The sequence below is a fragment of the Neodiprion pinetum genome, chromosome 4, assembly GCF_021155775.2.
Source record: "Neodiprion pinetum isolate iyNeoPine1 chromosome 4, iyNeoPine1.2, whole genome shotgun sequence".
NCBI lineage: Eukaryota > Metazoa > Arthropoda > Insecta > Hymenoptera > Diprionidae > Neodiprion > Neodiprion pinetum.
The window spans coordinates 25750106-25768597 of NC_060235.2; the positions used below are offsets into that span (position 1 = coordinate 25750106).

At 41.1% G+C, this 18492-nt stretch overlaps 1 protein-coding gene and 1 long non-coding RNA gene across 2 annotated transcripts in view; one reads left to right on the forward strand and one right to left on the reverse strand.

Annotated features, from left to right (window-relative positions):
- The window catches only part of LOC124217528 (dual specificity protein phosphatase 10), a 112853-nt gene that overhangs the window by 16720 nt on the left and 77641 nt on the right, over positions 1–18492 (reverse strand). The window lies entirely within an intron of this gene.
- Positions 1–18492, forward strand: part of LOC124217530 (uncharacterized) — a 104284-nt gene that overhangs the window by 8889 nt on the left and 76903 nt on the right. The window contains exon 2 of the long non-coding RNA XR_006882837.2: positions 15666–15815. This is a non-coding gene — a long non-coding RNA (uncharacterized lncRNA). The remainder of the gene's footprint in view (positions 1–15665; positions 15816–18492) is intronic.

Here is an 18492-nt window from a genome sequence, read left to right on the forward strand (position 1 = left end):
AATCATTCCTCAAAATTGGGCCAATCCATTTCCCTCTATTCACGTCGAGGGATGATGGATGAGGATTCACTCCGAGCTCCCGACAGTTACTATAATTCTAGTAGCTATTAAGCTAGCGTGGAATATTTCCATCCTAGTTAAATTTGTTCCAAACTTAACGCTGCAGTAGCAGATGAGTAGCATCAAAAATTCGCAACCTGTTGATTTCAGGGCTGCACCGCATTGCCGAGCAAGCGTTGTGGAAGAGTCGGCGATGCAGCCGCGGCGAGGAGATAACGCATCGCGTGACACAGACTTGGGAATTAGGCGGCAAGGTGGGCCGGGTCGAACGAGTCATTGACCCATTACCTGCAGGTCTAAGCCCTAAGTTACAGGTGCGGATTGTTCGGCTGGCACGCGAAGGGTTAGAACATACGCCCGCAAGTTCGTTGTTATCTCGACAAACATGGATGATCGTGTTTTCCGTTACACGGAGAGAGATAGAAAAAAAAAAGAATAGACACCGATAATAACAAATCGACTGTAATCGCGGTAACGGTAAAAAATATAGCGAACTCATAATGCGGGTGGTCCCCGGAACTAGCGATGATTAATCAGTTTTCATATGCGGAAAAAAAATATGTGAAGAATGTTGATCAATCAGGCAACGTTTGGCACTATGACGATGCATTATTCGCTGTCATACATCTGTTTTTATAAATAACATATTATACTTCGAAACAAGCGTTCCTTATATTTTAGACTATTTCTGTTCTTCTCTCTGGAACTCACCGGAGTTCCCAATTGTTTCATACCTTTTCCTTTCTTGGTTTATAAAAGGTAAAATTTTCTCGTTCGTTGCGGAAATTCGTACGCATATAACGGTATTTTTTACGCATGTTTAAAAACTACGCATATTATAGATCGAGAAAGATGATTCACTTTTCGAGAAGTAAACAAGACATTTGTCATAAATAAGACTCCGTTGATATTATTGAACGTGAAGAAACGTAAAAAAATCGTATTGTAACTCATGTGTAAACTTCTACTGACATAATTGAACAAGTGTTCTCTTCGTGTTTGTGAAAATACAATGTCATTACGTTTGACATATTCCGGGTTTAAACAAATGCGATATACCATATGTATATCAGTTATTTATTCACGTCGAGCCCGTCGGGAAGTGATAAATCCAACAAACGTACAGTAGAAATACATCAATTACTTAACTCAACTTTTTGCTCAGATCAGCGTTCGAGCGAGTAGAAGGTTTTCGACGTAACATAGCCAGATACCTAATGTTCCCAGCTGTCACAGGCACACAAGCTCGATTACTCAAACCTTGAGTGCGCAGAAAAAGCTCATGCCAAGACTGACCCCGATCGGACGAAGTGATCGATTCCGCGGAATAGAGATCTGCTCGTGATATAATTTACTGGTGCGTATCGCGGGAAGCAGTGACGCGTTTGAGCTACTTCGACCGCGAGAGCTTGATGAAACTTCTCAAGGAAGAGAGCCACCTATTGGCAGCTGGGCGAATCATTCGACTGCCTACCGCGCAGCTTTTGAGGAGGTTGATCGGGTAAAAATTGGCACGTCTTATTTGTTTTATCTCGCGCAGTGAAATCAGTGAACAACATCGATGAACCAACCTCCTCGAACCCGCAACATCGTTTGCATTAAAATATCTCTTCTTCGGAGGAAAGCTGGGACTTTTGAATTCATGAGAATGAATCGAACCACTTCTTTTGAACACTTTATAGGAGATTTGAGCATTTCTGTCTCGTTCGAAGTGTCGATCAAGATAATCAACGACTGGGCGCGTGTTGTCCGGAACCGAATAAAAGAACGACACGATTGTCCTTAAGGTGGGATGGAATGTGGTGGCGCATGCACACGGATACGGGTAATGAGCGTACACGGCGTGCGTACGTACGCACTCGAAAGCACCGGTAGGTATAAGTATTATGGCTCTGAATGAAATACGTGATCCATAATTCCGTGCACGAAACGTGATGTCACGATCTTCACTGACTCCGCGCGGAGCGCGTGACACACCTCGCGATAAAATTTGCATCTCGTGTGACTGTTTGACAACGAGATCATTATACGTATCTGTTTATCGAGTGAGTTAGCGAGTCTGCTCGCTGGCTGTAACATCGCGAATATCGTACGTGGAAATATCCTTGTACCCTTGGGCGTGAATGACGAATTTTTTATCGCGTAGGACCTCCGATGCCTCAATTTATCGCACAGAGCACGACCGCGTTCAATTTTTAAACCTATCGGGCGATTTCCCATCAATTTATAACCATTCTAGTCATTGCATTAGGGTTTCACACCCGGAACGTTGAACCACGAATGCTAATACCTACGCAGGTATTTCAAATTTGAGGAATGGTTGAACACTCTGCTAACGGGGAGCTTACACTTCCTGGGACTACTTCGTGCCATCCCAAACGAGTATGTTCAGGCGTGTACGCGAATAACTTCACGTGACATCAAGAGGCTATGCATCAGATTTCGTATAAATTCAAGTGGCTACAAGTAACTTCGAATGATGTCATCAGATTTGAAATGACTTCATGGCAATCCAATGATGATTTTACGATGTTTTGAGTTTCCTTACGTGATTTATACTTCGCGACTTCACGTGACAAGAATGTCAATGATTTTTTAGTGCGTTATTCTGTGACCTTTGTATCATCCGTCAAGCGATTGAAGCATGTGCGAAATTCGTTTATTCGACCGGTATGATAGACTGAGAAAATTGTCGGCAAGACAACTGGGCAGACTTTGTTAAATTTACACCAGTGGTCTTCAATTTTAAGGATATTTACACGGCTTCAAGTGGCCGCATCGCCATTCGTATGGCACACCTACTTTGCAATTTCTTTATATAATAAAACCTGAGGCGATCTCCGGTAAGTTGAACCGATCGCAAAGTACTAAATACTTGTAACGTGGCATCAAATGTCATGAATAAATCTGCAAGTGACTTTCAATGACATTCCGTAACTTTATGCGATTTCGAGTGACCAGCTTGTGCTTGGACAATCGAACGATGGAAAAATTTCCGGATACGAAAACTGGTTATCACATCATGGCCGTTGGATAAGTACGCAAACGGTAGATCACTCTTCAAAATTGGCGTCAAAACAGAGCGAGATTAGACGGAGATGAATTGGCCTGAGAGTAGAAAACAGAAATCAGAGTATATTCGCGACGCATATATGCTGACGTGAGTTCCTTCGCGGTGTTTCTCCGTGAGTCACCAAGTGAGGCGCATAACAGATGAGTTTATTGTCGTGCGAATGAACGCGTGGCTGGCCAGAAAGCCAGAGGCTTGCCTCTTATCCGCCAGTGTGTTGCGCTTTCATCCCAAGAGTTAATTTTGTTCCGCAAGTTCTTGTCTTCTGTTTTTATCTTTTCTTTTTTCGTTTCTCCCCCCCTGTACCTACTCGTTTCTTTCATTTTCAACGGTGCGTGTAACCAACCAACCAACCAACCAACCAACCAACCCGCCCACCCGCCACACAGATCCAGATGTCACACGCTTACAGTTCCCTTCATTCATACGGATCTGTGACTCGACTATTATACCGAATTCATGGGTATATATCGCACGCACACACGACACGCGTTCGTTCCACGCATCGAGATGAAAGGGTGTAGAGAAAAAAAGAGAGAATGACATAGAAGAGACAACTCATTGTCAGCCACGTGGTGTTAATCGCGCTGAATGAGCCACGCGATATGTCGTGTGGTCCATGGTATCATACGTAATACATGTATGTATACGTGATCGCATGCGCAGCTTTTGTGACTGTGTCATTTCGCTTCCAGCCAACGCCAACACGTCCGTACACTGCATTGTACATAATTGGGGACACTTAAAGTCCCGGCTCATTCTCAAAACATTCAATTCTCCGCCGCTTTGCACAATTCATGAATAACTTTGTCATCCCGGAAATGTCCGGCATCCCCCTGCTGATGCGAAATATATACCTATCGAAAACCATTGTGAAGTTCCACGCGGAACGCTCAATCTTTTAGGGATCCGTGCAGAATCCAAAGCTTCATAAAAAACCCATATTCATCGTGGATCTCTAATAGACATCCAGAATATCTACGGTCAGGTTAAAGCCCGTGATAGATACCTCAGCGAGGAGAGGTCCAAATTGTGCAAACGCGCAGTAATTTAGCCCTTTAGTTTACACCGAATTTCGTCCAGTATCTACGTACTTGGTTGTTCTTGAATGCCTAGTCTGTATTGCCTAGGACTTTTTGTGCGAGGCAAAACAAAATGTGCACACGGTAGTTTCTGATATATTGCTTAGAAAAAGCATGCCCATTGGAGATTCAAAGTTCTTCTCCAAACAGTCCATGAGATCTGTTAATGGAGGTCTGTGTGGAGATCCAGTAGACTTCTTACTCGATGGATGACACGCGGACATTTCGATCTCTAATGGAGATCTATTGTAGCGTTATTGGATATCCATCATGAATGTCAACGGAACGTCCATCGAAAGTAAATGTTCCTTGCAAGGTGTAATAGAAATTACACGGTGAATTATAATCAGACAGAGGAAGATCCAAACGAATCGACCTCACTTGGTAAGACCAAAAATTTTCCCTGCAGGCACGCGATAGTTTTTCTGGTAACACTTCGCTTTCAATGGAGTGGCTTTCTTAGGTCGAGAGGGGCGTAGCACTTTTTTCAAAAATCCTCCATACCATGACGTAAAGGCTTCAATGTCGTTCCGAATACCGAAATCGCGATGCATACTTGTATAATAACCCTCCGTAACGCAGTCAACAAAACAACATCAGGGAACCACGGGAAGGTTGCGTCGATGCTAATCGGCGTATCTGTATGCAGGAGAAGGTTCGCCAATTTCGCGAACAAAGAAGCAATTTACTCGCTCAATTCCTACCGCCGGCCGTTCCAACACGGTGTAGGTAGGCAGAAACGAAGTTGGTTAGTCATTCGTCGGAACATTCGTCACTGACGATGAATGACACTCGTAAGTCATAACCTAGCTCAACTTAACCATACGTTTTATGAACATCTGTGTATTCGACCATTGCTTATCCCTCTTCAACACCCGTGTAATCGATGCTATAAGCAAGGTTCCAACAACTGTGGCAGTTCAATTGCGTAAATCCCGTTTTTGATCGATTTCGTTTTACAGTCGACATTTTGATTATTATCATTATTATTATTGGTAAATATATAGACTATTCTCATAATTTTAAAAACAATAAAATAAAAAATAACAGCACACAACGCGTCATTTCCATGCGAAATTGTAATTGTTCGCAAGGTTACTCAGCGTTGTTCGATAAATCTCATCGAAAAACTTGCGAATACTGTATAACGTGGCATCGTTTTAAAAATTGTCACGTACGGAAACATAGGTTTGTTCTACGCAACTCTACGTATCGAGTATAACCATTGGCAGTGATGAGTCGTCGTATATTCATTGCCAGTTCGTCAAAAATCAAGGATTAAATTCAGAAGGAACATCGTTTCTCTTTTCCACGGAAAATTATTGCTGTGTACAACACGTGATATGTAAATGCGTAAAAAAAAATGTCGAAACTTTTGCCGTATCTGTCCCGAAAAAAAAAGTGTGAATAAAAGATATCGTCATTCGCCCTTACTAATTTCCCCATTGGTCATAGTTCGCAGTAACTGTGTAACGTTATCCGGTAGGACTGTGCAAGAATTTCGAGTACGCGATGTCCTTCATGTATGACACGTTACCTATTTCCTTCCGTCGCGTGTGACGTTGTTCGCAATTGTGACGTAAGGTCGATGTTGCGCGTGTGACGTGAAAAAGGGTTCAGCGGAAGGATTTGTAAAAGGCGGTGCGAACGAAAAACGTCATCGCGAAATCTGCGAGTATGTAAATATATAATAACGGTCAATATCAAGCGTCAGCGATTGCAGATCGAGTGATAAAAATTCCTTGCATCGAAGTTGCAGATGACGACTATTATCCGACGATAAAATTTCACCGCATCACGTGCGAGTGTGTGTAATATATAAACAAACTCAATTACGTCCTTGAATACGCGTCGATGTGACGTGAAAAAACGCGGAAAAGACAACGACGGCATGAGTAAACAAACACGGAAAAACGAGTTTTTTCGCGATACTTTTCATCACCATGAAAAGAAAAGAGTTTGTCGGTCTATCTGATAAACTTCCGCGATAATAATCGAAAACGGCGTAGCGAAAAGTCTGAAACTGATGGGACTTTGCAGCTAAATGTAAAATTTTTGATAGAGAAATTAAAACAAAAAAAAAAAACACGAATAACAACGCTACTTTGAAAATCGATTCATTTCCGGTGAAACCAGAAGCTCAAATTGAAAATGGGGCATGGCAATTTTTATATAAAAAAAAAACGGGATTTTATTTTACGCATGGAGAATGTTCGGCAGGCGGAAGCATTATGCTTCAGTAAAGTGCCGCGGAACGTTTTATGCAATTACACGTTACTTCTGCCGATGGTGGAAGAAACTTCGGTGTATTCGAACGTTAGTATCTTCAAGTATAAGTACATATGTCACATGTTACGGAAATTACGTAGTAACGTATAACTCGATGACTCTTTCTTCCTCGTTTCTTTCTACGGAATTTATTGAAAACATATTTCCTAACAATTAAAGAAAATTTCCCAAGAATCTTGTGTCATAGGATAGTGCAATAAGTTGTGATAAATGCGGACGTTAAAAATGACAAAAGATCCGATCCTAATACACGTTTGAATACCGTGTATTCGAAATTTAAACTAATAATACATGGTATAATATCATAGTTGTGTGGAGCTGAATTAACGAAATCGGATATCTTTTGCAGTGATTCGTATTGCAGGGGCGTCAAAAATGCTTTTATAATCGCATGCGGTCGATAAGTGGATATATAAATATAGAATATCATTATGCGAATCGGTTGTATGTAATACGCGTTATCCGTATCCTTATCTGTCCGTCGTTATGCGAGTTATTTCGCACCCTGACACTTATCTGCGTATCCATCAATCATACGCAAGACAATGTTATCGATACATGTACCTGTTCCTACATACGCACACATATATCTAATATATCTGATCGAGCCAATGAATAAGTTTGGTAAAGTTCCTATCGCCTGTTTATCCTTTCGAGTCGTATACACCGCGGAATCGGCAACATCTGACACGATAAAATTTACGAATTACTCGACGATAGATTTATTATGGAGTTAAGATGAAATATGTGTGGGGTAAAGAGAGGGTTCAAACGATCGAAATTAGTTGAGGTATCCCTGCCACGTAATAAATTACGACAAATGATAAGTTTTGTGTATCGGTGTATCAAATTGTTAAGGGGTCACGTTTTCCAATGTATGCGAAATTTCACTTCAGGACACCGACCTGGTACGAGGATAAAAAATATGCATATCGGATTTTAAAGGTATAAATGTGGGAGAACTTGTTTTTTTTCTTTAGCAAAGTAAATATATTACTCGTGTTCTAAGAAATAGGTACCTGAAGAAGAAACAAGAAAGTAACGGTACTTTGGTTGAGTACTTCGTGCATTGAAAATCGGATCTGCATCCTACCGAGTGCCAATATATTTAATAAATTGACAATACTGACAACCGCAACAGCTGGATTATGATCCTCGTGATTGGCCAAGGTTTTGATTTTCATCGTGACTGTGCTTGAATTTTTTCAATGACCGGTACCTGTACGTATGTGATAAACTTGAGATTATCGAGGAGCTACTACAACGATAATACTGATTATAATCTACGCTCCGATCGGGGTTTCGATAAGATCTTCGTGTACGTTCGCCGTCGAAGCGCCATCTCTATAAAATACAGCCAACAGCTGAGTGACAGCTTTTAAATTGTTGACGTTACCCCTCATTTGATATCGATTAAGAAAATTTTTTGGTCAAAAATCGATGCTTTTTATTAATTTCGTACATGGAGTACTCTTTAAATTGCCAGCGGAAGATCTCGGAATTATAAGAAATTGAAAAGAAAATTATTACACTTATACCCGTAAATGACGAAACTCGACAAAATTACAAAAATAAACATCAACCTCTTTGATTTTGACTTTGACAACCGGATTTATCTACAACCTACGTAAGTCTGCGCAAGAATGATTGGCGCCGGTAGATTTCCACGACAAAATCAACGGCGTTGTACTTTGTAAATGAATCAATATCGAACAGTTGTAGTGACTTGTGACCCCATAGGGATGTCTGCAAAGGTTGTAATAACTAAAAAAAAAAGAAAAAAAAAAATATCGATAAAATATGGCGACTAAATGAAAAATAAAAAAAAACTCATTTTCCACATTTTTCTAAAGTCACAAATAAACTAAACTGCGACGTGTCTGCCTATTTATACATCTTTCATTATACGCAAGTAGGTACCTACTCACGTTGTAATACACATATACTGTATTTTTATAGATGCATGTTCATCCTGTATTCGATACAGGCATACGTATCATCGTCAATTATAGTTGCCCGTAAGGTGAATCATTATTTCGGTCACGATAATCGACATGCTCGAGGACGACGTGCTCGATTCGACACATCAATTTTATACGGGCATGTACCAGTGACGTATCAAGTGAATTTTCACCCCGGGCAAAATTTCTTTTTTCTTGGTTAGTCCGATTTTGTGTAAATAATTACCAAGCCTGGAGCTAGTCGGCGAAACAAAAAAAACAAAATAGCCGAATATTATCAAAACATGGAAAAAAAACAGGAGAGTTCAATTATTCCGAACGTTGATCCAACTATAAAAATTCTTCTAAAATTATTGATACGTCAATTTCCGATCATAATTGGCCTGAAATGACATAACGGTAGATTTTCCAAACAACTTTTTATCTTTTCCTAACTTTCGATTCGGTCTGTTCGTCCTTAAACCGATCCAAGTTATTAATTTCCGCCCCCTAGCGTGGATAAGCAAGCTCGCGTTTTAATCGGTTATCGCATCGATCATCGCACATCGTCTCCACACTTGCGATGTACGCGCACACATACAGCAGCTGTATCGAATCGATTAGGTATCAGTTAAAACAATGACGCGACCAGCCGCCAATGATGTAGTCCCGCCTCATCGATTCCTCCATATACCTTATATGGTAAAGTTTCGGCCGAAAGCCCCCGAGCAGGGATTGATAGCCACTCGCGCAATTAGCGGCTTGGATAGATATCGTATTTACGTTATACGTCGGCACTCTTCGCGATCATAATCGACGTTCAATCGTGCATCGTTGCCGTTGCCGCGTGTCTTCTGCTCATCAAGCGCCGCCTGCGTCTCGAGAATTATGAATGAGAATGTTAACGCAAAGGCTAATCAGTACCGTGACGAGACGTAAGACAACAAGGAAAACAAATTCTATTATAATATTCATAGAACACTTCTCGCTTGTATATATCTTTAAGCCGTTAAACGACTGATAGATCTTTTTATCTCTTTTCAACAACCCGGGACCGAAAAATTACAGCAAAAAATATTCCTAAATCTCTCTCTTTTTACAATATATTGATACGTATGTTTATCTCATTTTACTACGCGCTTGGAATGAGGAAAAAGTTTTCACCTACGTCTGTCACGTGACGATTTGTGGTATAGTTTTTGATTGTAACTTCTTGTTTATTAATCATTTTCGCGGCGCTATAGGTAACCAGAGGCTTTGCATATTTTTATTTTTTACCTTAATCTAAAAATACAGTTCAGATTGTTAAATGACAATATGTTTTGTAGCTGTAACCAGGAAGTTTAGTACGCCTTATCGTTATTTTTGATTATAGTCAATCGTACTACTTATATTTTCTTGTAATTATTGCGATAAACCGATGTCGAGAGTTTTATTTTAACCGAAAAAATATAGCGAACTAAAAACAAACCTATAGAAACGTTGCAACAACTATAAAAAATACACAAAATCCACTTACTCGTATTAAATTTTCTCATAAATCCAATAACATTCAAACTTACATTGTTCGCGTATAATTAACGAGTGAAATTTTTCTCATTTCTGCCTACGATCTACCATCTTTACGTGCATAGAGTCCATATTTTATGCACACGAATGCAAGACGTGCAGTGCATCGATGAATTTTTCATCGGCATCCGCTTTCATACAAAGCTCATATAATACATGATGTAGTTACAGTCGTCGACGTGTTATCGACGTGCCGTCAGTTAGCCGCTTTCGTAAAAACAATACTTATTTACGCCGATGTTGATAGTATAAATGCGTTGTCGATAGTCTACGTATTGTGTGTAATGCTATACATATACTACGGTATATAACACTCGCCGTTGTGAGTCACTCTCTCAAGTGATCACAATAATAGACAACTCTGTTTTTTTTCTATTTTTACTCATTATTTTTCTGTATTTATTATACCTTTTATTCAAGCGTACCGGACCGTCGCATTCTTAAACGTTAATTCGCGTAACACTTGAACAAACCAAATTTGCAAGGTAACGTACTTCTTTTTTTAAATCTTTTTCGTACACAGCTCGTTACACACTGCTGTATGTGTAATGATATCCTATTCTGTACTGAATACAAGAATATGTGGAATATTTCGTTGTTTTAACCCTAGAACAGTATAAAGTTATTTATTTATTTTTTAACCTACCAGGTAACGGGAGGTGAAAAAAAAAAATCTTTCAAATTCCATCTCTCGGTCACATCGTGTCGTTAACGGTCCTACAGGGTCTCATTTTCTTAGTTTTTTAATGAAAGATTTAATGCGATTAATCAAGCGACACTTGCAATGTATTATATAACCAAAGAATATTTTTTCCCCGCATTGCAAACCTCCGTGTATTAATTATTACGTAACGTATACAAGGTACGGATCAATTTTCAGACACGCGGGTTGTTCGAACTGATGTTAATTTTACTTCCTACGGACGCAACAAGTGTTTCATTAAAATTGCATGCATAGGCTTGTTCGACGTTTTTAATATTAAAAAAAAAAAAAAAAAAAACTACGACTGCAACGTTTCGACGCCGCGCTTTCATCGACGAGGTAACGCCTACCTACTCTCTCGTTATCCTTAAAAAAAAGTCGACACTTCCTCGAGCGATAATTCCGTCAAATGTTTCCATTACTCCCTCCATTGCTGGTTTAGGCCTTCGGTGAGTCACCTTCTTTACGCAGGCTCTCTAATCAAACGTAACCAGCGTCCCCCCCCCCCTCCTCCTTGGGCGAGAGGTCGTCGCTGGCGGCCATTTTTACTAACGAAATGTACGACGGAGTCAGCTGTTCGGCGTCAACGAATAACTATGTGGCGCCTTTTACACACGCAACGTCTGATAGAGCCTTCGTATTCCAACGTCGCGTCGTCTGCATGTATACGGTACAGGCAAAGGTTATCTCGCCATGTCACATAAGCAGCTCTCGTCCTCGCCTCTCTTTCAGATCATTATTTTACCCACTCGTTATGTTTGTTTCGTTGTTTTTTTATATATTATTTATATAATATATAATTTTTTTTTTTCAATTCATCTTTACTCCGAGACTCAATAGCCGTGGAAAAGTTTTCAAGGCTCGTCCTGCGATCTTCGGTGCATTTGAAAATTTCATCTTTTTAGAGGTACTAAAAAGTGATGGTAAGATTCGTGTCGTCGCAACGAAGGTTTAAATGTCGTAATCGAGATTACAAGAAAATTTGACGCGAGTGATTATCCAGTATATTTTTCCCTTATGGTTAAAAGTGAAAATAGTTCAAGGCGTGTATACTTTACATAGTACTAATATGAGTAATGTTAATACTTGGACGAATCACACGAGGATTGAAATGCAACGATATTTAAAGTTTCATTGAGAAATCTCTTGTTCGCGTAGATTATAAACGTTAGATTATATCCGTACCGGTCGTGTGCCGAATTTTCTTGTTTCAATCAGGCGAATCAATTAATTCGATTCTTAAAATAATAACATAGAATTCTGCGTAGTTACCTGACACTATTGCGAAATTAAGAATTTCCTTCTTCCAAGAAAAGTTTCGCTATTCGTTGTTATTAGTCGCTCCATAAAATCGCGCAATGATTACGCAATATCATGTACAGTGATGTGAAATACCAAGGAAATTTCCTCGGAGTCGTCTTGACAAATATATTCCCGCTTGGTTTTGGGAATCGTTGATCCAAAGTAAGACGTGATTACTGTCACATTAAAGGGAAAAATTTTTCTGCTGCATGTGTGAAGAAGAGAAGAGAGAGAAAAAAAAAAAAACAAGGTTGAATCGAAGAACCGGTAAATCAATGTTAGTAAATTCATCAGTTTCCGTAATACGTCGTAATTAAACCGAACGAATTTTATTATGATCGAGTAGAATATTTCTTACGCTGTGTTTTTCTACAGTGGTTTAATTTTCGCGAGGAGAAAAAACGTACTCAGGGATGAAATTTTCATCTGCACGCGCAGTCGATCCGCGACGGCTAAAGTGTCTGGAAATTCTCGGCTATACGTAGAGATGAACGAAATTGTTTGAAATAGCTGACGTGGTAGCGGAACGCGGTCACAACGAGCCCACATACGCGAGTTGGGCTTACGACAAGGCGGCCAGAGGTGCACGAACCGAGTCCGAGTCCCGTGGGCATAGGAAATAAAAATTTCATCTCTGGTCTCGGTGGAGAACGGGGGAGAAGGAGAGGGAGAAAGCGATAGGCAAAGAGAGAGAGAGAGAGAGAGAGAGAGAGAGAGAGAGAGAGAGAGAGAGAGAGAGAGAGAGAGAGAGAGAGAGAGAGAGAGAGAGAGAGAGGTAGGAGAGGGAGAGGAGGTGTGAAGGCCGTGCGAGGTGAGCAAGACACACTCGCCGGAGTGTCTCCTTCCTCTTCGCCGCCCTGAAACGACCTCCGGCTCCGAGTTGCCGTTCAACTGCATTCCACCAGCTTTCAGAGGCCGTCCGTGATATCGTTCCTTAGTTTCATTCCCGGCCATAAATAACGCCTTTGTCGATCGGATAATGACGATTTTCGTATCGACAAGTGGATCGTGTGCAGGTTATCTAGATGATTTTATCTGAGATAACCGTAATATCACCATATCTTTTATCTTATAGAGGATAGCGTGAGTCAAGTTCACCTTTCATCTTCGCACACATTAATTTTCCGTTCATCTTGATATTTATTTTTCACGGTACAAAGATAAGATAAACCGATCACTAAGGTAAACAACGCGTTTGTCTATAGGATCATGATGGTTTTCGGAACAACGTATGAGGTATATGAGGCAACGTTTTATACGTAATATCATCTAAAATAATCATCATATCAACTCATTTTCACCTCATCTTTAATCTCTCAGAGATATTGTGACGTAAAATTCATCTTTCATCTTCATCTAGTGGAATTTGTCGTTGACCTTCATATTTTCTGTCAAGATATAAAAGCGAGATAAATCGATATTTTGTTGAAAAAACTATTCTTTCCCCCCAATGCTATTAACAATCTTACGCTTTTGTCGTTATCTCTTTAATCATCCAGACAAAAATTATGACCCTCTTATCTTGTGCAGGTATAATTGCTTGAAGGAACTTTCCTTCGTATCATCTAGACAAATTTTTACGTGAATCATCTTATCTCTATCTATAGATAATGACACTAATTATCTTGTACACCACTGCGTTTGCGGTTTAGTAAACGAGAGTTTGTGCCTATATGACTGTGTCGTGGAAATCCGTGAAACAGAAAATCGAAAAGGCCTTTTCTAACATTCACCTGAGGAATTCCCGCGGTTGTAAGAATTTCCGCGCTAGTAAATATTACATTTTTACATCGTTATTATGTATCATGCACTTGCAATTAAACACACATCCACACACACACGCACGAGTTTCGAGCAGATGTTTCTTACCGGCTGTTCAAACGTAAAATTTCTCAAGGTGCCACGATTTCGATCCACAACGGGTTGTGTTTAAAAAGTTTTCTGTGAAACTCGCCGTCCAACGCCACCGGATAGGCAACCGAAAATACATTTTGAATATGTAGCAATACTAGATGAACTTTCGGTTGCTCATCTCCTATCGTTCAGTGGAAAGTTTCACAGAAAACTTTTGGTATATCGATCAACCAGCGTCAAACGCAATCTCTTTTCAAATATTATGAGTATACTTCACACGAGTCACAGTTCTGCTGGCATTACTAACGGTTACAAATTTCACTCTAGCTTGCAGGAATGCAACCGCTCTGCACAATCAGTTGCGAATTGTTGCGATGTATAATTGGGCTGAAAAACTTTCAAACAAGTACAGTTTAATTTGGTAATATTTATCACGTGTCGAGGTGCAGAAACCAATCGCGCGATCAGATTCATATTTTTTTTTACATCATCGAAAGCGATAGTCCGCAGAAAACTATTCATTGTTGTTTTTCAAAAAAAACTTCACCTGTTCCTGTGTACCGGCAATGCTCATTACGTGATTTAAACAAATCCACTCTCATTAATTAACGGGTAAAACTGGAAATTTTTCCTACTTTCAGAGATATCTTCATCTGCGATGAAGCGTCTTTATTTTTCTTTTTTTTTTTTTGTGTGTTTTATCGAGTTTCTCTCAGTTTAGAATCCGTGAGATGGAATTTCGGTGATTGAAAAATAAGGTCTACGCAATTAAACGCTGAATCCGCGGTAACGCAATAAAATTGCTCAAGCCAGTGACTTTTACGAGGAGCAAAAATGGGAAAGTAAATTAATTGAAAAAAAAAGAGAAGAAAAGGAAACGGAAGGCTTTGACCTTACGCAAGTTTCGCAATGCCGATGCAGCTGTATTACGTGTAACTATTTATAAGGCAGTATCAAACTATAACGTAATTCGCAGAGTTTACAGCCCGGTTTAAACGAACAACGTAGAGTTCTGGTGACCGAGGGAGAATGGATCTATCGATCGATGACCTGACTACACGGACGCTTTCGTTCTGCTTCGGTTCGCGCTGCACTTTCACTTGTAATAAAATTCTTATCAATCGAATAAACTTCGCCGTCGTGTCTCCTTAGTAGACGGTTTTAATGTATTATTATTAACGTTGCATTTGTGTTACATTACGTTTATATTTTATACAGACAAACGTTCGTACGGTCAAGATTTCATCCAATCTTGTTGCTCCGTCATGACTCTTGGAACGTGTCTTAATCGCGGACAATGCGCGTACTTGTTTAGATAGTTTCGATCTTAGATATCATCGCAATTGTCGTCGACGTCGAATATCTCGCAATTATTGTCCAACACGCTGATCGTTAGTGGGCTAGATTTTCGTATAGTTCCAATTCGACATTTATTTCAACTAACCCGTACCTATCGTTTGATTCGACGAAGTATTATTTCTTCGTGTTGTATAGTTATACTGTAAAAAATTTACGGTGCTAAAATTAGTAAAAAATGGCCAATGCGAACTACGATAGAACATTTTTCGTAGTCGATTCAGAACTTGAACGTAAGATTGAATGTTAGTTTGACGATACGTAGTACTAGATTGACATCGAGTAGCGTTGGATTGACACCGAAAAATATTCTCCACAAACCCACGCCGCATTTTTTACAGTACAGAGCACAGTCATATTTAATAGACACTTCTCTCACGACTATCTAAAACTCATTTTCATTCAAGAACGGTTGATTTATTTTTCGTAACGTTTATCAGTTTCAGGACATCCAACGTGGCGGAAGCTCGGTGTATACGATGACACGATATATCTCTGTAAGATACGATGCCCGTACACTCGTTCGTAGACAAAAGCGGAGCGGAAACTGCAGAGCTCGACGAGATCATGTTCGCCGCACGTATAGACAGGTAAGTCGAGCCTTCCGGCGGCTACGTAAGTTGTAGCGTCTTCTGGAACGCGTGGAGAGATCGGGTCCGCGGAGATGCACGTGCGAAGGAAGAAGAAGAAGAAGAAGAAGGCGAATAAAAAAACCGCTCGCACGTGTCTCGAGAATTTGGTTAATTCCGGTGCTCTCGACGTCCGATTTACCGAGTCGTGGATCCCGGCGATTCGACAAATCCTCTTTCGCCTCTTATTCTTCCTATTCACCCCCTCCACCACCCTTAAAACGGTTCACCGCGTTCTCACAATACCCGCGGACTTGCCAAGTTCTGCCACGGAGTCGGTATCGAATCGACACGGCGAGGTCGTCGCTGCTCGGTGACTCAAAGAGAAAGTCCGTCCACTTACTCCGTTGTACAGTTTGCGGTCTGAAAGAGCGCCGCCGCGACGACGCGACGACGAATCTTTCAACCTGTAGCGCCTTTCCTCGAGTAGACGGACAGTCTCCTTCTGGACAAAGGCTGACGGAGGTGATACGATTTCGAAGTGTGGAGATCGGGTGAATGCGAGCAAGGGTTGAACGAAATGAAGTGAAGCATCGTGCGTGCGATGCCGTTCCCAGCAGTGTCTTCCTCGGAATTAACATTTCGCGTCGTTATCCGCAAACGGAAAGCTTGGTTCGAATCTGAGGTGGATAATCGCATTTGTTGCGGTCTCGCGTATCGATTGAGTACCATGTTGCCCGGGGAAAGTTTAATTGCACGGCAATCTCGTTAGCGTCAATTCCAAGACTGACAACACTTAGGTACTATTCGACTGCAGGTGATGCGTTGAAGATGAATCGCCTCTTTGATATTTCGCTTCATTTGTCACGGCATAGCGATAGTTAATCAGGAATTTTACGATCAAACAACTTCCCAAACATTCGTACAGGCTCGGCTGGGAGCCGTTCCTTGAACGATAGTAGCGTTAAAGTACCGAAAAGAAAGTTTCTCACAATTATAATTCCCACGAGAATAAACGGCAATTGAATCTCTACTGACAATGAGCGTAGGTGCCGACAGTGCGGCTGTATTCAAAAGTTTCTCGTGACGGATTCGAGTAGTGCGCACAGTTTGTCGAACGTGGCGCGCAATCTTTGAAACTTGAACGAAAAAACCACAGTACAGTGGCGAAAACCTTTCGACACCTCATGGCAATCGGCTACCTCTCTTCACAGGTTGTACAACGTACAGCCTTGGACTCGATTTAGTACTACGCAAAGGAATTAGTCGTTTCATTAGACTTCGTCGAAGTTGGGAAAGAGGTCGAGCAGGTGTGCCGAAAAACGGTGCCGGGAAACCGACAATCGGAAGGATATCGGATTTCGATTGTCTATTTGCAGCTACGACTAAGAATCCATCGGTTTCGCTGCATTTCAGTCCTTTTCAGGAATATTCGGTAAAGGACTGGCCGGTGACCTTATCAAGTGAAATTTTGGAAATCCTGGCGGTATCGGAGAAATGTCGCAGTCTGAAATATTAGATATTGTTGGGAATAGTCAGAGCCTTTCTACAGGGAAAAACATGAACAAAAAGACTTGACTAACGTCTAACGATATAATGATTGGTGTCCCAGCTGTGTGTAAAATCGGTGTTGTAGCAAAGTTGATTGTTGCCAATTACTTTGAACTCCGGAACATGTAAAAGATGGAAGTAAACAGTGACATCGATACTTCAAAATTGCGAAACATTGAATATCTTCACCGCTCTTCGGACTTTACACGCTATTATCAAATCTGGAAAGCCTGAAACAGTCAGGTAGTTTTACGTTTCAGTTCTTGTAGTCAGGTTGATCGACCTTTCCATTATTCCAGTTTAATTTAAACCAAAACTGCAAATTTTCAAACACATCTATCTCATTAAGCGCATGGTCTTAACAAGCACTAGCGCATTTCATACTATGCTACGCGCGTTATCATGACTGAAGGAATTGAAGCGATCTCGTGTCCGATCCACCGATTTCGATACCTCTTCAGTCCAATCGGTTTGTATCCGGAGGTGTTTGAAAAAACCAAAGCCGAAGATTCAAAACCGTAACCCACTCACTGACCGAAGAAGCCATTGCATTTGAAATGACTTGGCAACCACGACCCATTTCCAATCGATTCCTCGAGTAAAATGCTGAGCAAATAAGGACAAACGAACATTTCGTATAGCAAAAGAAGGGTCGGCGTGCCAACTTTGATCCTACGGGTCCGTGTTCCTTACTTTGGCACCAGAGTTTGTTGTCTTGATCGATTTGTTTCCGGGTCGTTGGACTCAGGGTGCAGTGCGTTACCTGCGCCGCGTGGCAAACCGCGGAATCGATACAAGGACCGGTCCGATCGGGAGCAGCTTCCCTTATCGTCGTGGTATGCGCGTGCATTCAACACCGGAAAAAAGACGAAGGACGAGCCTGCAGTAGGTAATGAATTAGTCATCGCTGGCGAGCCCTTGAAGCGCGCCAACGACTCTCATCCGTCCCTTTCCGCCCCGCTGCTCCCTCATCCTGCCTCCTCCCCCCCCCCCCCCCCCCCCGCCGATCCCTTATCCCTTATCCCTTATGCCCACCTTGCTTGTGCGCACGACGTAGGTACAATAGAAAACGGACATGTGCGAGTGTTCGGTCGTGTTGCGTTATACACGTCGCGTAGCGTTGCGTCATACCGCGTTTCGTTGTTGC